Source organism: Dermochelys coriacea, chromosome 1 (assembly GCF_009764565.3).
Source record: "Dermochelys coriacea isolate rDerCor1 chromosome 1, rDerCor1.pri.v4, whole genome shotgun sequence".
Classification (NCBI taxonomy): domain Eukaryota; kingdom Metazoa; phylum Chordata; order Testudines; family Dermochelyidae; genus Dermochelys; species Dermochelys coriacea.
Window position 1 is genome coordinate 57,473,656 of NC_050068.2, and position 27,972 is coordinate 57,501,627.

General features: G+C 42.9%; 1 protein-coding gene across 8 annotated transcripts in view; it reads right to left on the reverse strand.

The window, feature by feature from the left end:
• Positions 1-27,972, reverse strand: part of FNDC3A (fibronectin type III domain containing 3A) — a 219,804-nt gene that overhangs the window by 81,579 nt on the left and 110,253 nt on the right. The gene's annotated exons all lie outside the window — the stretch shown is intronic.

Here is a 27,972-nt window from a genome sequence, read left to right on the forward strand (position 1 = left end):
AAGGTGGCACTATTTATGGGCTAGGTTGGAGGCTGCAGAGTTTTTTTGCTTAAAATTATAGCTGCATGTTGTATTTTGCATAATAGTTGTGAAAGTAAGGGAGAAAGTCTTAACGATGAGCGGGAGGCTGAGGTGCAGAGACTTGCTCAGCAGTTTAAGCAGCCAGCAAGATGAGGAACCTATGAGAAAATGGAAACAGACAGAACAATACTGTCAGGGATGCGGCCAAAGGCTGGCCCTTTAAGGCAGGTGGGCTCAGACTTGCCCGTGATAGCTACTCGGGGCAATTAGTGATGCCAGCTGGGCATAATGGTGTAGTGACTGACTCCAGGTTCAGAGGACTACTTAAATAGAGCTGGGAACAGTCTATCGGGAAAAGATTCTAGAGAAGATAGGTTTCAGAGTAGCAGCCGTGTTAGTCTGTATTCGCAAAAAGAAAAGGAGTACTTGTGGCACCTTAGAGACTAACAAATTTATTAGAGCATAAGCTTTCGTGAGCTACAGCTCACTTCATCGGATGCATTTGGTGGAAAAAACAGAAGATAGGACTCTCCTGCAGGAAGAACCCACAGGATAGGCTCCTGGGGATGAGGGTGGGGAAAGCACCGAGACAGGACTCATAGGGTGTGTCTACACAGAAATTAAACACCCATGGCTGCCTTGGGTCGCTGACTCAGGCTTGGGCTGTGGGGCTGTACAACTGCAATGTGGACATTTGAGCTCAGTCTGGAGCCTGAGCTCTGGGGTCCCACAAGGGGTGAGGATCCCAGAGCCGGAATGTTTACACAGCAATATTTAGATCCACAAGCCTGACTCAGCTGACCTGGGCCAGCTACGGCTGTATTGCCGACCTTTTATTCAGCATAAACATACCTGTACAGGTTGGAAGTCAGGTAGTGGGACCCACATAAAGCAGAGTAGGCTCCAGTGGAGGAGCCCCAAGACAGGGCCTACAAAGATCAGGGAGATTCCTAAGGAAAGCTGCCAGAGTCTCTGGAAGAAGAGAGGCAGTAGGGGAAGAAGCAAGATAAGAGAAGCTTACGGAAGGGGCGGGACAAGGGTGTTTGGGTTTGTGTGATTAGACAGGTGGCAATCCTAAAGGGAATGGGAGTAATTAATTCACTGAGTAACTGGGAGACAGTTAATTAGACAGGGAAGCATCTGAACATGGTTAAGGATTTCAGTTATACAAGAAGAAAGGGAAGGAAGCTCCTGAGGAGAGGAACTGCCAGGGAGCCCAAATTAGGCAAATGATTGCCAGGCAGCAAGGCCTGGGAGAGTTCCTGAACAAGCAGGGGAAAGACTTCAGAGCTCTCTAGGCAGTGGAGATGCCTGATGTCTTACAGCTGAAGTAGCTGCTGCTGGCACCTAGAGACTTTTGTTTTGGAACTTAAGTTTTATCTAGACTCTTAGATAAGAGCCTTTAAATCACTGTATAAGTGCTTATTTTAGAAGGTTTTATTAAAGGGAGATATATTACTGTAAAGCAGAGTGGCTTCTTCTCGACTGGGCTGTTTCTGACCTCATTGAGGGTGGAAACTGAGGCAGGCTACAGCAGGCCACACTCAGTGTCTTCTGCCGTGGCAATGCTGTCTCTGGCCACTTCAATGCTCTCTCCTTAAGCTCTTTCGATAGTTCCCTGTCCCCAACTCCCCAACGTCAAATACAATCTCAGGCTCTCCATTATTTTCATGTTTGGGAAGTGGGGGTAGGGGAAATGAGGTCTACAAACAGTTCATCCCAAGTTCTCTGTTTCTTCCCCATCAAGTTAGCCAACTGCTCATTCATTGACAAAGGCCCTGTCCTTGAGAGTCTGGCCAGTGCAGGTGCTCCTACTGTGGGAGGAGGAGAAAACACCCAAGTGGTGCTGGTTCATATTCCAGAGAGGCTATGATAGTATTTTTCTAATATGCATTTCTCATTTCCCCTTCCTGAGATTCTTCCCTCTCTGGGGGAACTCCAGATGATAAACGGTGGGTGCATGGGGCTAGATTAGGATTTGTGGGTGTGCCGTAGATGCTCTTTTAGTTTGCAGTTGTGCCTCTGTGGCTGTTGGGAATTATGTTTGGGGTTTGGCTTTGCAGTTTAGGTTGTGCCTTGGAAGTGCTTATCAGGTGTTGGAGGCATTAGCAGGGGGCAAGCTAGATAGTAAACCCCTCTACATCCCTTTTAGGCTGTCCTGATTCTCAGTGATGTTACACTGAAGTGGGTGAGTAGAAGGCAGAGAACAGCCTTATTCAGAAAAGCAAAGGGCAGATCAGCAAGATACCCTGTGAAGTTATTCACCAAGATGTTTCCTCCAGAAGTAGTGAAGGTGTGGAAGGGAGTTGTGCGATATGCTGGGAACAATAACCGTAGAGTGATTCCCCATAACGTCCAAACCAAAAGTGAGCAATGTCTCAATTTAGTTTCTGCTTTATCTCCCCTGCAGACATGCTGAAAGTGCAGAAAAAAACAGACTGGGTTCTGCACTGATTGTTTGAAGCCTTAATTGCTCCTACTCCTTGTCTGTATAAGCCTGTGAAAAGTCATCTGGAGCTATACAACTAAGCTATCGCTAAGGTAAACTTCTTTTCTTGTACAAATGACTGTTACAGGGCATGTAGAACTCAGCAGGAAGCAGTAGTCTTAGTACCTTTATGGGCATGCAATGCCCATGTCTACTTCATGTAAACTGAGAATACTGACCAAACTTTTTTTCCTGTAATGATTGTCTCAAACTGTTGAATTTAGCACAGCTGAATGTCTTCACTATTCAGATACACCATGGGAGGGGAAGGGAGGAGACCGTTGTAGTAATAATAAGGTCTACGAATTTACTGTAATTGTAAGATTGACTATAAAAAGTATGATAGTTCATAAACTGTTACAACAAATTATAACAAATGTTAATGAAAGTAGGTAAAGTTGTTTATAATAATAAATGTTATAAACAAGTGTCATAAATATAACCGGAAGGGTAAAAACCTTTAAATCCCACCTCTACCACCATGTCAAGGGGGGGAGAAACAAAGGTTCTCTCTGTCTCTGTGTTGTTTTTGCCAGGACCAGAGCAGGAATGCAGGTCAGAACTCCTGTAAAGGGCTAATAAGTAATCTAGTTAGATATGTGTTAGATTCTGTTTTGTTTAAATGGCTGATAAAATAAGTTGTGCTGAATGGAATGTATATTCCTGTTTTTGTGTCTTTTTGTAACTTAAGGTTTTACCTAGAGGGATGCTCTATGTTTTGAATCCTATTACCCTGTAAGGTATTTACCATCCTGATTTTACAGAGGTGATTCTTTTACTTTTTCTTCAATTAAAATTCTTCTTTTAAGAACCTGATTGCTTTTTCATTGTTCTTAAGATCCAAGGGTTTGGGTCTGTGTTCACCTATGCAAATTGGTGAGGATTTTTATCAAGCCTTCCCCAGTAAAGGGGGTGTAGGGCTTGGGGGGAAAGACGTTTCCAAGCGGGCTCTTTCTCTGTTATACAGTTGTTAGACGCTTGGTGGTGGCAGCAATAAAGTCCAGGGGCAAAAGGTAAAATAGTTTGTACCCTGGGGAAGTTTTAACCTAAGCTGGTAAAAATAAGCTTAGGGGGTTTTTCATGCAGGTCCCCACATCTGTACCCTAGAGTTCAGAGTGGGGAAGGAACCTTGACAACAACTGTAAGAAAACCAGAGAGAGAGTCTAAATTAGTCGAAACGACAGAAAGGACCTGCTGAGAAGATTCAAGAACTGTTGAAATCATGCTTGGTAAAAACAGAAGATTTGGAACCAGAAGTTAATGGACCAAAATTGGTGTGATGGATATTAGGCCTAATTGGTAGACAAAATAATGAGGGGGGTGAACTATAATACCATCCTCTCTCCCCATTTTGAGTTTCTTAAAAAGAAACCAAATAAAAAAAATTCATTGCTCTATCCCACTTTGCATGCCAGCTTGTCTTGTTTCATCTCATCTCATCTTCTCTGACCCCAAGATAAAAGAAGCAGACCAGACTAAAATATTTTTTTCTAGAAAGAAGGCCAACTGGCCTTAACCTTGTTTAAGGAACTTTTATTTTCATCTGAGAGTACTGAAAATCATGATGACACCCAGTCATTAGTGGGAATACCCAATTGCCAGCATCGCAGTCATGTAAAATACTGTTTGGCCTCTCTTTCTTGTTGTGTTACTTTCTGCCCACTAATTCTTTCCTACTATCTTCTATCTCAGGTTTCAGTTGAACTCTGAAATCAACTAAACTGCATCCACCCAAACCTGCTCTGTCTAAGGAAAACAAACCCAACCAGATGATGTTCCTGACTGGAATATAAACCAGCATCCAAGCAACAGGTGCCATAGTTGGTCTGCCAGTCAAAGCATCCATTTGTGATTGACCAGCCACCCAGTGTTCCAAAGACATCAACAAATGTTGTATTTGCCCCACCTTTTCTATCTTATCTCTCTTCCACCGTATGTCTGTCTGCTTATTAGGAACAGTGGAAGTGAATACAGCAACTCCTCACTTAAAGTCGTTCTGGTTAATATTGTTTTGTTATTACGTCCTGGTTAATATTGTTTTGTTATTAGGTCGCTGACCTATTAGAGAACATACTCGTTTAAAGTTGTGAAATGTTCCATTATAAGGTTGTTTGGCTCGCCCCACTCTGTCCAGTGTTCCTGCCATGCTCCCCAACCCCTGCAGTGCTCCCCAACTCCCTGCAGTGCTCCCTGACCCCACTCCCATCAGGAGCACCAGGCGGGTGGAACGGGGCAAGCCCCTGCACCCCAATCCTACTCCCTGCAGGAGTGCTAGGCAGGCGGAGGGGTGCAAGCCGCCGTACCCAGAGCCCACTACGCCCCTGCCTCAACCAGGCTTCACAATCATCATTGGTGAGTACAGTATTAAATTGTTTATTTAAAACTTATACTGTATATGTATATATCTTTTGTCGGGTGAAAAAAATTTCCCTGGAACCTGACCCCCCCCATTTACATTAATTCTTATGGGGAAATTGGTTTCACTTAACATCATTTTGCTTAAAGTAGCATTTTTCAGGAACATAACTACAACGTTAAGTGAGGAGTTACTGTATAACAATAAATTGTAAAGACAGATACTTACATGTCGAGGAGGATCTACCTCCAGAATCTGGGGCTGGGTTTCTGGGTGGAAATAGGACTTGCTTCCTACACGATCGTCCTCAAGGTTCTGAGTCCAGGGGAGATTCTGGCTTTCTGGGAAGAGCTCTTCACTGCCCTCCTCATGTTCCTCCTTCATTGACGCTTGTCCTCCAGGGTTGGGAAGAGGGGCACAGAGTCCACAATGTCCTTGGATTTGGCAGTGGTGCAATTGCTCAAATTTTGACCCAGCTCCTCAAGAACTGGACAGATTACATTTCCATGGCTGGACTGTTTCCTGACTCCCTGGTTTTAATGCAAGTTCTCCTGAGCTGTTTGCACTTTATCTGGCACTTGTCAGCATCCCAGTTATGACCCCTCGTGGATATCTGACTAGCAATATCCAAAACCACATCTTTATAGCAGTGGCTGGCCCCAAGGGCATGCTGCACTCATGTTTCTCCCCAGATGGCAATGAAATCTAGGGTTTCAGCATGGCTCCAAGCAGCTGCTCAAGGCATATTGCTGTAATGCCAATATATTGGAACCCAGGACCAAGTGTGCTGATCCTGGCACCGTGCCAGTCTTTAAATAGACAAGGGGACATGCAGTGAACTTGACCCCAGAGCAGTGGCAGGCACCCAAATAAACAGACAGGTCAGTAACAGACATCCACAAAGCAGTGTTGCATAGCAGTTGAAGTACAAAGTAGTGTATAGCAGCATTGTGTGCGAATAAACAATAGACTGCACTAACTCAATTCATACTGAACTTAGTACATTTAAAAAAAGGACTACAGAGTTTGCAATAAATTCTAAGGAATTGCATCATGTGTATGCAAGGATTTTCAGACTGGACCAACTCAAATTAATACAGACTAAAGCCCCTATTCAGACAATCCCTCAGGAGGGATTCTCATCAGATGATTAAACTGCGGAAAAAAGTATTTTTCTGTTCAGTAAACAGGAAAATATGTTATCTTTGTTTAAAAAGAATCTCATGTCAATGAGATTTCATTATATGATGCCATAGGAAATACTATGAGAGTGAAGTGTTCTCAATGTAACATACCTTAAGTGAAAACATCAAATAAGAATTTTAAAAAAATCTGCTTGCAACTTTTTTTTCACGTGTGCACATTTAAATCAGTTAAGTGCAAGTCCACTGGCGTGGATTTTTTTTAATAAAAAATCCCAATCACATTCTTATTTGGATCAATTTCACTTCTTAATTTCTATTTCAGTTTTGCCTCTTTAGCTCCGCAATGAGAAATGTGTTGGGCTACTTCCTTTCTAGCAATGGGGTCATAACAAGGAATGAAATGGGCTGGACATACAATCGGAAGCATCAGTACTGTAAGACACGTGTCATGGACATGATCATGAAAGTGTGCACGTGCATAGTACGCACACACTAATGAAATGTATGTGACCCAATGCTGGTATTTCAGTCAAATGCCCCTAAAGTTCATGGTATAAAGTTCATGGGGGGATGGGATGGGAGGGTAAGGCAAAAAAGCAGATTGGATGAAGATAGAGGGAGGAAAGCTAGACACACAGGGTATGTCTACAACAGTAAAGAAATACCCGCGGCTGGTCCATGCGAGTTGACTTGGGCTCACAGGGCTTAGGCTGCAGGGCTGTTTCACTGCTGTACAGACTTCTGGACCTGGGCTGGAACCAGTCTATAGGACACCATGGCGTGCCCAGAATTCTACCCAGCAATGAAACAGCTCTGCAGCCCAAGGCCCGTGAGCCCAAGTTGGCTGGCAAGGACCTGCCACAGGTTTTTCTTTGCTATGTAGACATACCCACAGACGCTAATGAAAACTGAGTACATTGTAGACACCTAAAAAGAAAACATGAGGTGATTGCTTCATACTATACTGAATAAATACAGAAAATCATAATCTCATGTTAATTTTTATTTCATTTCACAGATTCCTAAAACACCTATCACCACAATATTTTAACAGCTCAGATGAAGAAATCTGAATTCTGTTTAATTTCTTAGCTTTTAGATCTGTCCATTTATGCTGTAATACTGTTAATTAAGCACATGCTTTAAACAGAAATCTGTGATTGGAAAATCATTCATCTCTCCTACCAACATTAATCTATAGCCAACTTATTATTCCTTTAGCGAGAAAGTGGTTTGATGGAATACATATTTCATTTCCTCTTTTAGCCATCTGATTTTAAGCTGTTACTGGAAAGAAGGATAAAACAGGTCTTTTATAAAACCTTTATCCAAAGTTTAATTGTTTAGTTTCTATTTAGAATGCAACAGGGAAACTTACCGTGTGTCTATATACACACACACACTCTCACTATTAAGGAGCTGGAAAGGCATAAGAAGGAATTGTTCACCCTGTGCAGTAGCAGTGGCGGATTAGTGCCAGGGGCCCCAGCCAATTGGGGGCTCCCCATAAAAATGGGCATCCCTGTACCCCTACCCACTCTGCCCGGTGCTCCTGCTGGGAAGTGGGGTCAGGGTGCGGGGGCTTGCTCCGCTTCGCCTGGTGCTCCTGCTGGGGAGTGGGGGAAGCCCACACGCCCCAACCCTGCTCCTCAGCAGGAATGCCGGGTGGAGTGGGGCAAGACCCCGAGCCCTGACCCAGATCCCCAGCAGGAGCGCAAGGGGGGCAGGGGAAGTCCCAGGGCCCCAACCCAGCTCCCTGGCAAGAGGTCCCACACCCCGACCCCATTTCATCCGCAGGAACATGGGTGGGAGGGGAGAATTCAGGCAGAAGGGGTGGGGAGGGCCCCCCACATGCTCTGGCCCAGGGCCCCATAGCCCCACAAACCCATAATCTGCCTCTGGCAGTAACTGTAGTTTTTCAAGATATGGGTCTCTATGGGTGCTCCACTTCAGATGCATATGCTCCTCTTGATCAGCAATTTCTAGCTAACAACGTCCCTTCAGGCCATGCATGCACCCTATGCCTCCTCTTGGCAGACATCGAGGCTATATATACACATTTGGATGCCTGTCGCTTATTGGTGTAGCATCCTGGCAAGAGAGGCAGCATTTAAAGCCTGTCGAACCAAGCATTACCTTGCCAGGAAAACACAAGTTTCCTAGGGGAAAAGAGAGTAGAAAAACAGTCCTCTCACCCAAAACTAATCAACCATACTAAACACTAAACAACAACCTACTACCATAAACTAACACTGAAGAAAAGAGAAAAGGCTGAGTATGCTCCAGAGAGATATGCTAATGTTCCATCTCGGGGCAAGGCAGTAGAGAAGGAACTGAGGGCAGTTTGCCCAAGCACCCTGTATAGCCTTGGTGTCTGCCATGAGGAGGCATAGGATGCATGCATGGGCCAAACAAACACTACTATCTAGAAATCGCTGATCAAGGGCTTTAGAGGCATATGTGCACCTGAAGCAGAGCACCCATAGGGACACTACTCGAAAAAGAAATAAGATTTCCCCAAAAAATGCAGAAGTTCTGATCAGTTACATTCAGAATTCAGAAATGCCCTATTTAATTAATTTACAACTTTTTTTTCACAAAATTTTCCACTGGCAGGAGCCCACTCGTGAAATGGGACTCAGAAAAGAGGTTTGTTTTATTGATTTAACTCTTTGGATACTGGACAGGGCTGTGGCTGGGGACTCAAAATTAAGCTAATAATGGAAAGAAAGGTTTCAGAGTAGCAGCCGTGTTAGTCTGTATTCGCAAAAAGAAAAGGAGTACTTGTGGCACCTTAGAGACTAACAAATTTATTTGAGCATAAGCTTTTGTGAGCTACAGCTCACTTCATCCGATGCATTCAGTGGAAATGCATCCATTGAATGCATCCGATGAAGTGAGCTGTAGCTCACAAAAAGCTTATGCTCAAATAAATTTGTTAGTCTCTAAGGTGCCACAATTACTCCTTTTCTTAATGGAAAGAAAGATACACTGCTAACTATAGCATCACATTACCACTGTTTCATAATGGATGTAAACTTCCTCTCCCTAATGCATATTTTATTCCTTAAACTAAATTAAACCAAAGCAAGGTTGCTTATTATTTTTCTTTCCAGAGACTTGCCTTACACTGATATTTTATTCATTTCAAAACATGAAGTATTTATGATCCATTCTAATTTGTACATGTTCTCATTTTATGAATACGGCAATTTTCCTTTTGCAGAGCCATATATAACATGGTCTCTCTTATTATGTCAAGTAACATTTAATAGCCCTTAGCTGCAACTTGTGACTATTACAAAATGTGCTCAGGATGAGTCATCTTCATTCACATATTCTGCAGTGGAAAGAATTCATGAATGGACGATCTGCTGTAATTCACTTCTACAAAGAGAACCCATTCATACATTTTAAACCCAGTTTTATGAATCAATCTAATGTAGCTGTTAATTCCACTTTAGAATAAGAAAATTTTGGCTTAAGGAAGGTTTCAGATAAGCCCATAAACACTACTACTATCAAAAATGGCTATATAGATTTACAAGAACTCTTTCCTTTAAAAAAAATGTTCATTTCAGTATAGCAAACTGACAGACTAAGATAGAAGTCCTGTTACCTAACTAACAAACAAAAAATAAGTTGTCTCTGGAAAGCAGATGCTCAGGGGATGGTATTGCTAGTCTAAACTGAGCTCAGATCAGTGGTGACCAGAGACCATTACTATCGGATGACTGTTTGGTAGCCAAAGTAAATAATTTTTTTTTATAAATGTATAGAGAGCTGATCACTAATGTATCTAAGTACTCATTTTAAAATAAGTGTTCTTAAATAAAACTATCTACAATGCAACCAAGAACCCATGGCTATTATCTGCAGAAATGTTAGCAGCCATGCTGTCATTTTTTAGGAATAAAAAGACGAAGATAAAAAACCCTTCAGAAAATCTAACAAATATATTTTATTTTGTCTTGAAGCTCATTAGTACTCTGATGGACCATCAAAGGGATTGAATTGCCAAGGTAGGGCCCTTCAATTAAGACTGTTCTGCTGCCATCCCTGGAGATTTCAAACCCAGGAAATGATCACAAGGACCTTTTGTCCAATCTTAACTCCATGAAAAAGGCATTAATGGAAATTACTTCTCACCTAATGTAGTTCCAGATCATCCAGGGCTTTTCAGATCACCATCCTAAATTACATTTGGAAACAACCTGGAAGTCAGTACAGAGATCTGAGTACAAATGTATTTGCAATAGCTTACCCCTCACAAAAAATGGGCAGCACATTTTTCATCAGCTAGTGCTTCAAGGTAAATTCAAGAATATTCCTAAAAACATCTCCCTTGACGCACCCTTTCGTCTGGTAGGCGATTCACTTAGAGTGTTTAAATTTTTTTTTTTTTTACCCTCATCTAGTACAGCATCCCAAGTCATGAGAGCACTCATTTGAAATAAAAATCAACAGCAAAGATTTATGAAGTGCCCCATCTCTTAACTTGCCATGGTCTCTAGATGCACCACAAGAAAATGCAATTAATATTCTAATTATTACATATATAAACAACATATGGTGACTTCACTAGATGGTGCCGATGATCAACTTGTGCCTTGAAGTCCAGAGTCTGGCCTCTGGAATATCGACAAGGCATTAAGAAACCCAAACAACTGATACATGGTGATTTGCTAAATCCCCCATGCAGTACTACAATATCTCTATTTCTACTCCATAAGCTCAGCTCCTCCAGGAACTAGAAAAAAAGATGGCGGCTCATTATAGCAGTCTAAAATTGTAAATAGATTCAGAAAACACCCTTACAATGGTTAGCGTATACTGTTTCAAGCAAGTATCAGAGGCCCAAGAAAACAGAGAAAGAGCTTTTGGTATAAAAAGCTGAGTTTAAATGGACTCATGACATTCCTTCTGATCCAGCAAATGCACATGAACTTTTGTCCAAGGGAGGGCCGGGCCGGGCCCCCACCCTTGCTGAACAGTTGGAAGGACTTTGATTTGTCAAGGCCCCACAGCACTGATGGGCGACTGTTGGTACATTTAATATGTGTGTAGATCTGTTCATTGTTTTCTTGTATTATTTTCTAAATTCTTTTGTCCTTAAATAAATGTATTCTGCTTAAGAAGGCTGTCTGGCCACTGGTAAAGACAGTATCATTGTTCTTGGAGAGAAACTAAGGAGCACGAACTGCAGATCTGCTTGGGATAAGCACACTAAAAAAAGGAGGCTGCAGCCTAAAACCTCAGTCAGAAGGGAAAGGGCCGCAGGTCTCTCCTCAGGCATGTGAAGCGGAGAGACCTGAGACCGCATTTCTTGAGCAAACCACAGAGGGGAGTTGAAGGGACAGTTACCCTGACATTATGACAATTTCCGCAAACTATAAGAAATCATAAAATATGTTCCATAAAACATGATGACAAAAAACTCCTGCCTAACACACAGAAAGGAGAAAACTGGCACCATGCTATGTAGAAACTTGCCACTGGATCAGGAATGGTTTGTAATTATAAATGGCCAAATACTATGCAACACTCTCCTGGATGGTCACACCCTCCTCTACAAGATGAAGGGTTTGTCTTTTTTTTCTTAGCACACACTTTGGCAACAATTGTATAGCTTGTCATGCTAATAAAGTCTCACTGAACTGAGTCGTAACTCCAAGTGGTGTAGTGGAATGGAACTCGTCCCCTTTTTTCCTTAAAGACTTTGTATTTAATTGGATCTGGAGGTGGTTTTATTATGCCAACGGGAGTGTCTTCACCAGATGTGCTACAATGATGCAGCTGCACTACTGTATCAGTTCTAGTGTAGACTGGCCCTTAGTCTAGCTGGACCACACTGTTGATGAGAAAGAATTATAAACTGGGATAAGTAAAAGTTTAAAGTTTGATTGTGTATAATTTTACAAATTATTAGACTAACAGTAGTTCAGCAGCCATAAATTTTCACAGTTACGTTTTTAATTGGCTTTACCCAATTTCAATTTAATTATACGTCTTATGAAAATAGCCTGGCTGGCACCAAAGTCCGATCGAATCTTTCTACCCTTGGACAATGCATATGCATTGTCAAAGATTGGCAATTTCTTCTTTAGCTCTCAACAATTTTCTCCTTTATGTTAGGCGACCCCCTTCCATTTACAGGACTTCGCTACTGAAAGAAAGGTAGCAGTGACCACAAATACTAGCAAACCACCACACTGATAAGTATAAATCTGGTGTGTATGCTTAGAATACTAAAAGTGCTCAAGCATTCTCAAACCTTTTCTTAAAGCAACCCCCTTGTATGTTTAAATTTACTTGTATTTCTCAGGCCTTGCAATTAGGTATATTATTTGTAGTGTGCCGAAAGCACTACAAAGCATGAAGCAACAAATCTCCTTGACTTCTGATCCAAGACAAACAATAGAGGACAACACAGACACGGAGCTGTGGGTGATCGGCAGATGAATTTATCACAATTAAGTAAACAGGGTGGTGAATGAAGACACAGGCTGCACAAAAGCATGTTTTGAGGGGAACTTTAACAAGGACAAGAGGAGTGCTTGCTGCATATTGTTAGGAAGGTCATCTTGAGTGCAGGGAAGAAAGTACTCAGCCAGCACATAATTCCCTCCAGTTGGATTTAGAATGTCTGAATAAATCTCAAGGAGATAGATTTAGTGCAGATGCTGCTGTTATAAGCATTTGATAAACTACGTGGGCATATAATATATTTATTACATGCTTGCACAATTTATCATGTGGCTATTACTTCCAAATATATGATACGTGTGTTTGTACGTGCATGCGTTTGCATGCATGCATGCACGCACAATTTTTATTAATATAGATAGCATTCCATCCTTTATACAAAGAATTTCACAGCAAAAGCATAACTAGAAACTTTACAGCGCTGACTCAGCAGCTTTCATTGCAGGCAGAAAAAGACGACTACATAAAATGAAGTAGAATACAAAAGAAAACTGACACTAATAAACAGAAAAGGTTTTAGCAGGCATTCTGGTGAACTAGGTAGTAAGGAGAGGATAGAAAAGGTGCACTAATGAGGAAAAGGGAAGGTGAGTGGAGTTTACTATAAACCATTGACTAAAGAAAGGAAGTGACTCAGTAGCTCTTAAGGGCTTGTCTACATGGGGAAGTCATTGTGTAGCAAGCACATTAATGACTCTGCAGTCACTCCCCATAAGCTACTAGGCAGCTCTCCAACACCACTTTCTACAAGCCATTACCCTCTGATCCCACTGAGAGTTACCAAAAGAAACTACAGCATTTGCTCAAGAAACTCCCTGAAAAAGCACAAGAACAAATCCGCACACCCCTAGAAACCCGACCTGGGGTATTCTATCTGCTACCCAAGATCCATAAACCTGGAAATCCTGGACGCCCCATCATCTCAGGCATTGGCACCCTGACAGCAGGATTGTCTGGCTATGTAGACTCCCTCCTCAGGCCCTTCGTTACCAGCACTCCCAGCTATCTTCGAGACACCACTGACTTCCTGAGGAAACTACAGTCCATTGGTGATCTTCCTAAAAACACCATCCTAGCCACTATGGATGTAGAAGCCCTCTACACCAACATTCCACACAAAGATGGACTACAAGCCGTCAGGAACAGTATCCCCGATACTGTCACGGCTAACCTGGTGGCAGAACTTTGTGACTTTGTCCTGACCCATAACTATTTCACCTTTGGTGACAATGTATACCTTCAAATCAGCGGCACTGCGATGGGTACCCGCATGGCCCCACAGTATGCCAACATTTTTATGGCTGACTTAGAACAACGCTTCCTCAGCTCTCGTCCCCTAATGCCCCTACTCTACTTGCGCTACATTGATGACATCTTCATCATCTGGACCCATGGAAAAGAAGCTCTTGAGGAATTCCACCATGATTTCAACAATTTCCATCCCACCATCAACCTCAGCCTGGACCAGTCCACACAAGAGATCCACTTCCTGGACACTACAGTGCTAATAAGCGATGGTCACATAAACACCACCCTATATCGGAAACCTACTGACCGCTATTCCTACCTACATGCCGCTAGCTTTCATCCAGATCATACCACTCGATCCATTGTCTACAGCCAAGCGCTACGATATAACCGCATTTGCTCCAACCCCTCAGACAGAGACAAACACCTACAAGATCTCTATCATGCATTCCTACAACTACAATACCCACCTGCTGAAGTGAAGAAACAGATTGACAGAGCCAGAAGAGTACCCAGAAGTCACCTACTACAGGACAGACTCAACAAAGAAAATAACAGAACGCCACTAGCTATCACCTTCAGCCCCCAACTAAAACCTCTCCAACGCATCATCAAGGATCTACAAGCTATCCTGAAGGATGACCCATCACTCTCACAGATCTTGGGAGACAGGCCAGTCCTTGCTTACAGACAGCCCCCCAATCTGAAGCAAATACTCTCCAGCAACCACACACCACACAACAGAACCACTAACCCAGGAACCTATCCTTGCAACAAAGCCCGTTGCCAACTCTGTCCACATATCTATTCAGGGGATACCATCATAGGGCCTAATCACATCAGCCACACTGTCAGAGGCTCGTTCACCTGCGCATCTACCAATGTGATATATGCCATCATGTGCCAGCAATGCCCCTCTGCCATGTACATTGGCCAAACTGGACAGTCTCTACATAAAAGAATGAATGGACACAAATCAGACGTCAAGAATTATAACATTCAAAAACCAGTTGGAGAACACTTCAATCTCTCTGGTCACTCGATCACAGACCTAAGAGTGGCTATCCTTCAACAAAAAAGCTTCAAAAACAGACTCCAACGAGAGACTGATGAATTGGAATTAATTTGCAAACTGGATAAAATTAACTTAGGCTTGAATAGAGACTGGGAATGGATGAGTCATTACACAAAGTAAAACTATTTCCTCATGGTATTTCTCCCCCCCACCCCACCCCCCACTGTTCCTCTGATATTCTTGTTAACTGCTGGAATTAGCCTACCTTGCTTGTCACCATGAAAGGTTTTCCTCCTTTCCCCCCCCTGCTGCTGGTGATGGCTTATCTTAAGTGATCACTCTCCTTACAGTGTGTATGATAAACCCATTGTTTCATGTTCTCTGTGTGTGTGTATATAAATCTCTCCTCTGTTTTTTCCACCAAATGCATCCGATGAAGTGAGCTGTAGCTCACGAAAGCTTATGCTCTAATAAATTTGTTAGTCTCTAAGGTGCCACGGGTACTCCTTTTCTTTTTGCGAATAGACTGGACAGAGATTGGATGGGGAGTTTGTGAAAATTGGCAAAGATTAAATAATTCATTTGACAACTACTGTTGTCACAGATTGCTGTGGTATTTATAGAGAGACAATAGTAATATTTTTGCATGTAAGCTTGATAGATGACAATTTACCATGCAACTGTAACACTTTTAAGGTTATTGTGCATGAAAATGAAATATCTGTTCATCTTGGATTCAATCTCCTATCTAGTCTGTTGTTAATTTAAGATTACAATAAAAAGACTGAGTTGTTATACTGATAAGTTCAATACCTTGAATAAAAAGAATGAACAATTAGTCTTATATTCATTATGTTTTATTCACTTTTGCCTGAATATCAAGGTATAAAAGTACTATGTTCCCCACAGAAATTATGAAGTAATTACTACACTGACATGTTTCAAATAAATCTCACAAAACCATCAGCTGCAAGACTGACTGATTTGTGGTTCAAAAAGAGGAAATGAATACACTGTAATAAACACATTTCTGAAAAGGTTCAAATCCTCTTTAGGGTCATGTTAGAATCTTCAGTACAAATCTGATTGTAACACTATTCTGAAATAGTTTAGTTTCCAAACATTCTGCAGAATCACGGAAGCTAATAATGAAAGGGAAAATAGTTTTCACTGCCTGTTAATTTACTTCCTTTGAGATTTTTCTTAAACACTCCAGACAGCTAAGATACAATTTCCCCCAGCCAGCAGATGGAGACATAATTAAGTTTTGACAACACCATCCTCCCCTTATGTAAGGGACTTGTCAGCCCATAGAACTCAGTTGAAACTTTAAAAGTCATACTAGCAAAACATAAATCTAGGAATAATTACAAAACAAACCATTAGCATTAAACAAATTATTTCAGGGACAAGTTCTAGACTTGTATATATCTTGAAGAAAGGAAAATAACTGCTAAGGATAATTTTCTGTTTCTCTCTTAAATCTTCTATACCAGTCTGTATGTTTTTGACCTCCCATAGTAGTACAAGAAATCCAGCATTCAGGATGGATTAATATTTTATAGTTGCCTGCATGACCCACAAAAGCTACATCCAATTATGTTTGCAGATAGCAAGAAATCTAGTTCTTGGCCAAGGTGTACATGAACAAATAGTAGCGGTCTCTCGTCTGGGCAATAAGCTCAGGTATTGCAGGTTCTTCCTGAAGGTTTGAGAGCTACACTCTATTAATGGCATTTGGGAAGGAGGGGGAAAGAAAGAGGCATCTACTCTCCTCCCCAGGAAGCCTCTGAGTCTTTTTTATTAGTTACTGACTGCTCAAACTTTTTTAATTCCTCCAAGACAAGAATTTTTCATTGAAGGGAGACAGCTGCCAGTCTAACTTTAAAGTAACCTTTTTTAGAGAAGGTGATTCAAACCCAAAGAACTTTCTAGCTATCCAAGAATTTATATAGTGATGAACAGAAGTATCTAAATAGGGGGTACCTAATTAATATCCCCAAAGCTTTAGAGCTCAGACAAAGGAGACAATAGAGCAAAAAGACATCCTGATAATATAGAATGTGCCATCACTAAAGAAAGAGACTAAGATAGGATGAGTTCTCGGCAATGTATGACTCCTTATTTCTGGAAGCCAGAGATTTGCTCAATTCTTGCAGTCATCAAATAGAACTTAGACTCCATGGCCTGTGGAGAAGACCTGAACAACCTCTTTAGAGAAGCTTGCATTTTCCTGTGTAAGAGGACCTTGAATACTGCTTCAGATTTCAAGGAGCTGCTAGTTCCCTTATCCACTTTGCAGAAAGATGTATCCTCTCTTGGATTCTCCATGAAAATTTCTGCATTTTCTTCCCGGAGCAGATATAACAATTTTAGCAATATGTGTAGTGCTAATTTTCTTTCAGAGAGATATTACTGTCCAACAACTATATCCGTCACAGGTTGGTTACTTCTGGGGGAATTCTGTGCCACTGCGCATGTGCAGAATTAATGTCTCCCGCAGATTTCTTTGCTTCTCTGCAGAAAAATGATTTTCTGATGGGGAAGCCACCAGAGCGGTCATGTAACCCTTCCCAGCAGTATGTTTCAGTTGCCCAGGGCAGCTGGCAGAGAAGTAAATCACTATGGGGAAGTGGGCAGGACTGGGGAAGACCCAGCTGGTGGTTTCCAGCTGCTAGTCCCGAGTGGGCTGGGGAGGATGGGATTTCCTCTTCCCCTGCATGGCATCTGGGGTCAAGTCAGACCCACTTCCAGATTTTCCCCCAACTGCAGGAAGCTCTGCAAACTCCCTCCCTCCTCCACCCCCCCGCTTCCTTCACCCATTGCTCCTCAGCTGCGGGGGAGTTATCCATATGCAGGGAGCCAATACCCATGCATCCAGACCCCTTCATACCCAGACCCTCCCGCCAAGCCTCATCCCCCCACACTCAGAACCCCCCCTTGATGAGCCCCACTCCCCCAGCATCTAGACTCCCCACACATACTGGGCACACCAAACCCAGACTCCCCTGCTGAGATCTATCCCTCCCCACATCCAGACCTGCTCCTACTGAGCCCCAACCACCTTCACCTGGACTCCCCTGCAGAATCCCATTACCACTGCACCCAGAACCCCCCCAACAAGCCACTGTGCATCCAGATCCCCCACTGAGCCACATGTACCCAGACTACCCCACACAAAACCCTCTCAACCCACATCTGGATCCCCCTACACTAAACCCCTCTACATTTACATCCTGCTTTGCTGAGCCTGCCTGCCCATACCTGGTGCACCTGGCACAGAGAGGAAGGGCCTTGGGGTGTTTTTGGGACAGGCCCAGTTTTTGCACTGTGCAAGGGTTGAGTGCGGCCTCACCACTGAGTCTGTGTCCCCGGGGTGGGGGGAGCTGTACATTCATCTCTTACCTCTGTGCAGCCAGTGGCCTGTGCTCCCCACTGCCATGCTGGAGCCTCCACATTTATTTGACAAATAAAATCTGCAGAATTTTGCAGAATGTTAAAATATTGTGCCCAGAATATTTTTTGTTTGTTTTTTTGAATGTCCTCAGGAGTGACTGGTGCATGGAAAGAGCTTAGAGGGCCTTGTAAGAAATAGAAAGTAACAGATCTCAGAAAACTAGTTCTGCTTGTTTTAACCCCTCCGCTGTTAGTATCTGGAAAGCAGAAAAACCTTCTCCATCCTTTTTATGCAACTGAGGATCTGAAATCCTGCTCATTCCCTGGATTGCCTCTGTGACGCTTCCCAGAGGTACTAGGATTGTGAGGCACCTTGCTGCTATCTGCCCTTAGCATGAGAAAGTCTTATCTGCCCCCCCAGGTAAGACAAACAATCCCCTCTAGACCTACATAAGCCCCACTTTCTCTTTCCAGGTTAGCAACAGGCACACAGCAACCCACAAACATCTCCCTGGACTGTCCAATGGACACTCTCAGTACTCACAAATTTGCTGCTTCTAAAGAAGCAGTACACCCCAGTTTACCAGTTACTTGTCAGATCACCATCTCACTTAACACACAGCACATAGATATGTTTATAATGAAAACAAGTAAAAGTTCATTGAACAAAGTATAGAGATGCAAGTGATAGCACTTAGAAATACTGGAAACAAATGGATACATATAAAATAAAATCATTATGCATTCTAGAACCTAGACTTAGTTCACGAAAGACTCTTATGTCTTACAGAGCAATGCTCGCCCAAAGTCCTTCCAGCCTTTTATACCAGGCTTGGCTGTGTAAGACAAATGCTAGCAGCTTGCTTCCTCTGTGAAGGACAAAGTGTGCCTCTACACCCCTAGATGTAGCCCAATAATTTGTCTTAACTCGTAAACAGGATCCTTTCCTGCTGTTTATTTCTTCCTGTAAATTTCCTCTCTTGAAGATTTCACAATCTCTTCATTAGCATTTGGCTCAGTATACAAACAGGCATCCAGTGTGAGATATACAATTGCCTATTATGATAAGCATGGTCAGGGGACAGCAGGAGAGTGTTAGAAGGGAGCCTTATTCCCTGTAGAGGGAAGAAAGTTTGCTATAGATTAATTGAAGCACCTGAAGCCAATTAAAGCACCTGAAACCAATTAGAACACCTGAAGCCAGTCACATGATAAAAACCACCTGCTTCAATCAGACAGGAGGAGGAGTTGAAGCAGAATGGATTGATGTTGGAGTAGAGAGCAGTTAGGAGGAGTTGAAGCAGAGAGCATTGGTGTTAGAGCAGAGAGAAATTTAGAGGAGTTGAAGCAGAGTGGGTTGGTGTTAGAGCAGAGAGCAGTTTGGAGGGAAGCAGAGGAGAGTTTGGAGAAGTGCTGCGGTGGGCTAAGAAGACCAAGACCCTAGGTAAAGGGACACCTGATTTGTGCAGAAGGAGGGCAGGAAGCTGAAGGGCAGGAGAGGGAAGTAGCCCAGGGGAAGGAACTGCTAGTTCAAGTGGTTTACCGCTATCCCTAGGGCCCCTGGGCTGGGACCCGGAGTAGAGGGAGGGCCCGGGTCCCTCCCTCTCCACTCCCCTCCTCTATGACACTAGTGGGGCAGTTAATATTGCAGTTCAGGGGTAAGAAAGGGTGCCCTGAACACCCCCCACCCCCGCCCCCCAAGAAGAGAGAGTATGAGACCCATCACAGTAGTGGTGGCAATTTGCCACATGATCACAGAGATAAGCAATTGTTACCTCCTGCTTGAAAGGAACCAAGACATGTCACCTCCTGTTTACCTGCCTTAAGAACATAATTTTCAGTGTAGACATACAAACTCCTTAAATATTATCCATACATACATTTCACAATTATTATGATGACCAGTAGGCTTCTGGTTCTTGGTAGAGACATCACATGCCACCTTTTACTGAATGACTGTGCATATATCCAACCCAATGGGTCCCTGTAAAACTCTATGCATCCCTTGTGCCCTCGGCCAGTTGGCACCAAGAGGTCTCCGAGTCACAACTCCTCTAAAAGTTCACTATCCTCCCTGTACTGAACACTCTCCTTGCTTGGGTTCATGGTGGAATTGGGATCCTGACTGGGAACACTCTTGCTCTAAAATGTATTTGACATTACAGAGAGGCATCTTCCCCGAGCAGGGAGAATTAAATTTTCTCCTCTCTTTTTCAAACACTGAGCCTGTTTCTTTTAGGCTTGTAATACTGGGGCTGGAATATTTTATAGGAGGAGCCCTAAACCCCACAGTTTCTTCTGTTCATATTGTTTATGCCTGTCTTTGGACTGTTGATGTCCAGAATAGGCTGAACTACAAGCCTTTGTGATGTGTAGATTGGGGAATAGGTGATCCTGGAGGTTGCAGGTTCATAGTTGTGATTGTTCCTGTGTTGGAGGAGCTGGAGACTCCAAGGGACGAAGCTCTCCCGAGCGATGTTCTCCCAATGGGCGTGCACCTTATGAGACTTAGCATACTTTTTTGTGCTTGGTCTCCTCCCCATGGCATACTATTTTATAATAAGTATCTCTAGTGGTGACTAAACTGGAATAACAAATGAAAATGCTGAAGAAAATGATCCTTTTGACAACCTACACTGCCCTGTATTGCTGAGAAGGCTAGAGTGACCTGAGAACCATGCATGTGACTGCCAAAATGGTGCTGTATGGTGAGCTTCCTGTGGTGCTTTACTGGGGAGCAGGGAGAGAGCTGGAGGAGTACTGGTAGCTTTTTGCTTCTGCTGTGGTCTGAACAGGATGGGTCTCACTTGGGACGTGGCATGGATGGAGCTGGGCTTACAGCTGCATGCCATTTTGTGAGTTCTGTTACCATTTGGCTGGAACAGGTTGGATTTGGGCTGCGTGCCTGATGGGTCTATTAATGAAAATGTAAAAACCCTTGGAGAGAAAAGAGCCTTTCTCAGAGGCAGTCTCCCTTCTTGAGGATGAAAGAGGTCTGGGAATAGTAATCCTTCCTGCTTTTCCATAAAACTTCCTTTCTTCAGAATATACTCTTCCTCTGTTCATCCAGAAGGGACTTGCCATATATGGTTGAGACAGCCTGGCAACATGGGCACTTACCAGCCTTGGAGCTCTTCGAGGATTTAATTGTGCTGTACTCTGATGAGAGGTGGCTCACTGAACATGAGGCTGAGAGCCCATAGCCTACTCTATTCTCTTTTCTTCAGGCTTCTCTCAATTGGTAAGGGTACCCTTACCTGCTGGGGAAAGAAACCTCCAAATTCTGGGAGCCAGCAATTTCCTTATACAAAGGAAGATGTCTTTAAAATACTTAGTTGTTCTGTATTCATTTGTTAGTTGGGAAAACCCAGACCCAGAGCATGTAGGGCATTACAAGACATCAGAAAGAAAAAAGATCTAATTCTAATTTTGTCTAATTCCCCAATAACACAACATTATTCCCAATAGAACATTTAGTAGTGTTACTCCAGTCTTGTTTTAAACATGCCACATGAAGGTGTTTTCACCACTTCCCTTAGGAAATCATTCCATAGGCTCATAGATCACACTGTCTGAAAGTTTCCCCCCTGACACTGAGCCTAAATGTTCCCTTTTAAATTTCATCCCTTTACTTTTACTCTAGTTATTCTATTACTCCTACTCCTGTCCTAATTACATTCCCATTTATTATGACAAATATTTTCTCCCTTCTTCACGTATAAACACTTCAAATATTTGTAGACTTATTTATGTGTGTAAAATATAGAAAATTAATAAAGAAAAAAGTTTTCATGTAATTAAAAAAGAATTACAGTAAATATTTGCCTACAGAATGGTGTACATCTTATGACCCCATAACAACACAACATGGTCTTGTTATGCAAGAGGAAGAACTGGAATAAAGGGGATATGGAGAGGACATCATGTCTGATATATGAAGTCAGAAACTGACAGAAATATATTTCAATCACTGTGAAGCCACAAAGGAAGGATGGACCCCACTTAAACCAAAATGGAACCAGACTGCTGGTATGTAAAATTAAAAAGGCAGTAAGGAGTTTTTAAATTAAGGGCTGGTGGAAAGCTGACGGGTGCAAGGACCGCACATTTCGGATAGAGACATCCCTTAGTCCCTGTATTCTAGTAAAGGGAAGAGGACAGAAATTGATAAAGTACAGCTGAAGAGAAACAGTCAAATGAAAAAGAGTCCCACTCAATTATATCACATGAAGGCAGACAACTAAATATTGATAAATTCTGTAAATGTTTGCATCGAAATACTAGAAGGCTAAATATTAAGATAGGTGGACATGACTGCCTGGTATTAAATGAGGATATTGATATAGGGATCAGAGAAACATGGTGAAACGATTATAAGCAATGGGACATGGTAATAACAGGGTATTAGAAATGAAGAGCAGTTTGCGCTCATGTGGGAGTTGCACTATATATGAAAGAAAGCATAGTCAATTATAGTAAAAGTCATAAATGAATCAAAGTATACCATTGAATGTCTAATAGAAATTCCATGCTTGAACAATAATAGTATAGCAGTAGGAATATAATGCCGACTAGCTGACCAAGTGGCTGATGGTGACTGTGAAATGTTACAGAAGATCAGAGAAGCTACAAAAATACAAAACCCCAATAATAATGGGGGATTTACATGTCACTTCAGGATAGGATGCAGAGATAAAATTTCTAGGCACCATTAATGACTGCTTCTTGGAGTACTAGTCCTGAAACCTTCAAGGGGAGATTTAGTCCTAAGTGAAGTACAGGATCTGGTCCAAGGGCTGAATGAAGCTGAACCTCTTGGTAATAGCAACCATAATGTAATTAATTTTAATATCCTTATAGAGGAGAAAATAGCAAGGAAACCCACCACAATAGCATTTAACCTCAAGAAGAGGAACTACACAAAAATAAGGAAGCTAGTTAAATGGAAATTAAAAGGAACAACCACAAGAGTGAAATACCTGTAAGTTGCATGGAAATATTTAAACTAGGGGTGGCCAAACTATGGCCCAGGCCGCATTCAGCCCACCAGTCATTTTAATCATGCTATCGAGCTCCCACTGGGGAGCGGGATCTGAGGCTTGCCCCGCTCCGGTGCTCCAGTGGAGGAGCAGAGTCAGGGGATGCTCCATGCAGTTCCCGGAAGCAGTGGCATGGCCCTGCTCCAGCTGCGGAGCAGGGTCGGGGGCTGCTCCACATGGCTCCTGGAAGCAGCAGCATGTCCCCTCTACAGCTCCTATCCATAGGGGCAGTCAGGGGGCTCCACTCTGCACGCTGCCCCCACCCCAAGTGTCGCCCTTGGAGCTCGCATTGGCTGGGAACCAGAGCTAATGGGAGCTTCAGGGGTGGCGCCTGAGGACGGGGCAGCGTGCAGAGCCACCGGGCTGAGCCTCTGCATAGGAGCCAGAGAAGGGACATGCCACTGCTTTCGGGAGTCGCTTGAGGTAAGCACCGCCCGGAGGCCTCCACTCCTGAGCCTCCCACTATGCCCCAACCCCTTTCCCCAGCCCTGATCACTCTCTGAACCCCACGATCCCAGCCTGGAGCACCCTCCTGCACCCCAAATGCCTCATCCCTAGCCCCACCCCAGAGCCCACACCGTCAGCTGGTGCCTGCACCCCTTCCTGCACCCCAACCCCCTGTTCCAGCCCTGATCCCCCTCCTGCCCTCCAAACCCCTCGGTCCCAGCCCATAGTCCCTCTCCTGCACCCTGAACTCCTCATTTCTGGCCCCACCTTGGAGCCCTTCCCCCCAACCCCAATTTTGTGAGCATTCATGGCCCACCATACAATTTCTATTCCCAGATGTGGCCCTTGGGCCAAAAAGTTTGTTCACCCCTAATTTAAACCATAATATGGAAACTATAATAGAGGCTCAAATTAAATCTATACCCCAAGTTAAAAACAAAACAAAACAGCAAGAGGACTAAAAATGCCATTATGGCTAAATAGCAGAGTAAAAGAGGCAGTTAGAGGCAAAAAAGACATCCTTTAAAAACTGGAAGTCAAATACTTCTGAGACAAATAGAAGGGAGCATAAACTCTGGAAGTCAAGTGTAAAAGTAAAATTAGTCAGGGCAAAAAGGAATCTGAAGAGCAAGTAGAAAAAGACACAAAAATTAACAGTAATTTTTTTAAAAGTACATCAGAAGTGGAAAGCCTGCCAAACAATCACTGGGGCCACTGAACAATCAAGGAGCACTCAAAGAAGACAAGGCCATTTCAGAAAAACTAAATGAGTTCTTTGCATTGGTCTTCACTGCAGAGGATATGAGGGAGATTCTCACACCTCAGACATTCTTTTTAGGTGACAAATATGAGGAACTGTCCCAGATTGTGGTGTCAATAGAGGAGGTTTTGGAACAAATTAATAAATTAACAGTAATAAATCATCAGGACTAGATGGCATTCACCCAAGAATTCTGAAGGAACTCATATATGAAACTGCAGAACTACAAAGTGTGGTATGTAAACTATTGCTTAAATCAACCTCTGTACCAGATGAGTGGAGGAAAGCGAATGCAACACCAATTTTTAAAAAAGGCTCCAGAAGGAATTCAGGCAATTATAGGCTGGTAAGCCTGACTTCAGTACCAGGTAAACAAGTCAAAACTATAGTAAAGAACAAAATGATCAGACATATAGATTAAAATGATATGTTGGGGAAGAGTCAATATGGCTTTTGTAAAGGGAAATCATGCATCGCCAATCTATTAGAATTGTTTGAGGGAGTCAACAAGCATATGGACAAGGGTGATCCAGTTGATATAGTGTACTTGGACTTTCAGAAAGCCTTTGGCAACATCCCACACCAAACACTTTCAAGCAAAATAAATAGTCATGGGATAAGAGGGAAGGTTCTTTCATGGATCAGTAACTGGCTAAAAGATGAGAAATTAAGGAGAGAAATAAACAATCAGTTTATTTAAATGGTCAGAGGTAAATAGCAGGATCCCCCAGGGAATGGTACTGGGACCTTTGCTTTTCAACATATTCATAAACTATCTGGGAAAGGTGGTAAACAGTGAGATGCAAAGTTTGCAGATGATACAAAAATTCTCAAGATAGTTGAGACTGCACAAAGGGATCTCATAAAACTGGGTGATGGCAACAAAATGGCAGCTGAAATTCAATGTTGATAAATGCAAAGTAATGCACTTTGAAAAAAATAATCCCAATTATATATACAAAATGATGGGTTCTAAATTAGCTGTTACCACTAAAGAAAGAAATCTTGGAGTCATCATGGATAGTTATCTGAAAACATCTGCTCAATGTGTTATCAGTCAAAAAAGCTAACAGAATGTTAGGAACCAGTAAAAAAGGGATTGATAATAATACAGAAAGTATCATCATGCTATGATATCAACAAATCCATGGTATGCCCACACCTTGAATACTATGTACAGTGCTGGTCACTCCATCTCAAAAAAGTTAGATTAAAAATGGAAAAGATGCAGAGAAGGGCAACAAAAATGATTAGAGATATGGAACATTTTCCATAGGAGGAGAGATTTCAAAGGGGACTGTTCATCTTAGAAAAGAAACAACTACGGAGGGATATGATAGAGGTCTAAAAATCATGAATGGTGTGAAGAAAAAGTGAATAAGGAAGCGTTATTTACCCCTTTCATAACACAAAAACTAGGGGTCACCAAATCAAATTAATAGATAGCAGATTTACAACAAACATAAGGAAGTACACAATGCATAGTCAATCTGTCAAACTCGCTGTCTGGCAATGTGGTGAAGGGCAAAAGTATAACTGGGTTCAAAAAGGATTAGATAAGTTCATAGAGGATAGATCCAGCAATGGCTATTAGCCAAGATGATCAGGGATGCAACCCTATGCTCTGGGTGCTCCTAAACCTCTGGGTGCCAGACGCTGGGACTGGACAACAGGGTATGGATCGCTCAATAATTGCCCTTTTCTGTTCACTCCCTCTGAAGTTTCTGGGACTGGCCACTGTTGCAAGACAGGATACTGGGCTAGATGGACCATTGGCCGATTCATTATGGCCATTCTTATGTTCTTATAATGTGAGTAAGATTTCATTTCTCCAATGTGACATTCTGCAAGTTAGAGCATGCTAACAGTAGGGCTTGAGACTTTTTTCTTTTTCTAAAAAAAAAAAAAGGGGGGGGGGCCTGGATGCACAAAAAGGTTTAGGGGCTGTGATGTTCAGCGTCACAACTTTCAAGCACCTAGAATAATTACTGAAATTCACAAAGCCTGAGTTAGGCACTTAGGCTCCCAATATAATAAATAGGGACACGGAGATTCCTAAATGTATGTCTACACTGCAAATAAAAACCCAGGGCTGTCCCATGCCAGCTGACTCGGCCTCCCGGGGCTCAGGCAGTTTAATTGCTAGAAACCGAGCTCTGGGACCCTTCCACCTCAGGATCCCAAAGCACAGGCTCCAGCCTAAGCCCAGAAGTCTACTTCAATTAAACAGCTCCTCAGCCTGTGGCCCATGATTCTGATTCAATTGGCATGGGCCAGGTGTGGGTGTCTAATTGTGTGCAGACATAGTCTTATACTGTGATTCACAAAAACCAGCATGCTGGACAGGGAGCCACCTACTCTAGCCAATGGAAGATGCTGATGAGAGGGGTGTTTGCTGAACCCTACTCTCTCATGGAGATAGGTGCCTAAATCTAGTGAAGGGCAGTGCCGATCTCTGCTTGCGATTCTCAACTGTGACTACGCTTCTGGAGTTATGTGCCTATGCTGATGAAGCTGTTGCACTCTGGACAGTCACTGCGCAGCAACACTGGATCCGGAGTCTTCCACACCTTGGATGAGTGCTCTAACCACAAAGCTACAGAATCATTCTCATGCTTGTGCTTGCTCTCTTTCTGTCCCAAATTATTCTTTAATAATTTATCTGAAGTGCAAAAGCTTCAACAGGAGAGACGGAGGGAGCCCCACATTATAGTATCCCATAGCTCAATGGTAGAAATCCCTGCTCAAATCTTTTCTCACCTGCAGGAGGAGGGGCATTTGTATACCCTAACCATTGGGGTAAAAGTTCTGAGGGTAGTCCTCCTCTGCCATCCCCCAAACTATTTTGTGTGAACTCACCTGTGGGACATGATCTGGTAGGCATGGCAGAGGTTGTCTACTGGATCAAAATTTTCATGCAACTCTGGCCTGGTCTACACTAGGAAATTAGATTGGTATACTTGTGTTGCTCAGGGGGCGTGAAAAGTCCACATGCTTGAGTGACGCAGTTAAATCGACCTATCTGCCCCCCTTCCCGGAGACAGCAGAAGGTCAATGGGAGAATTCTCCCATCAACCTAGATACTGCTTCTCTGGGAGGTGGAGTACCTACATTGATGGGAGACCCCTTCCCTTCAGCATAGGTAGTGTCTTCACTGATGCGCTACAGCAGCGCCACTGTAGTGCTTTAAGTGAAGACAAGCCCTTAGGCAACCGAATGCCTATCTTCCTCTGGGTTGCAAATCACTCTGGGGATTAGGCAGAAGATAAGCACCTGGAGGAGACTTAAGCGAGGCAGCAGTGTGCATGCACAGAGGCAGAAACATAGGTGCTTGGGAAACTTTTACTGCAAAAACGTAGGCGCCTACAAGGTTTAGTTGGAGTTTTGTGCCTCACAGTGGTCCTGAAACTGGGACTTATGTGCCTAAAACAGGGACTTAGGCACCTAAATTCTTTTGTTCATCCAGGCCTATGTTTCTACCATGATAGCAGTTGTTTTCTGAAAGTAAAGAGTAAGTGCCTCTAAGAATGCATGAAGCTTACAGATTAATGTCCTGTTAGTGACAACTTTT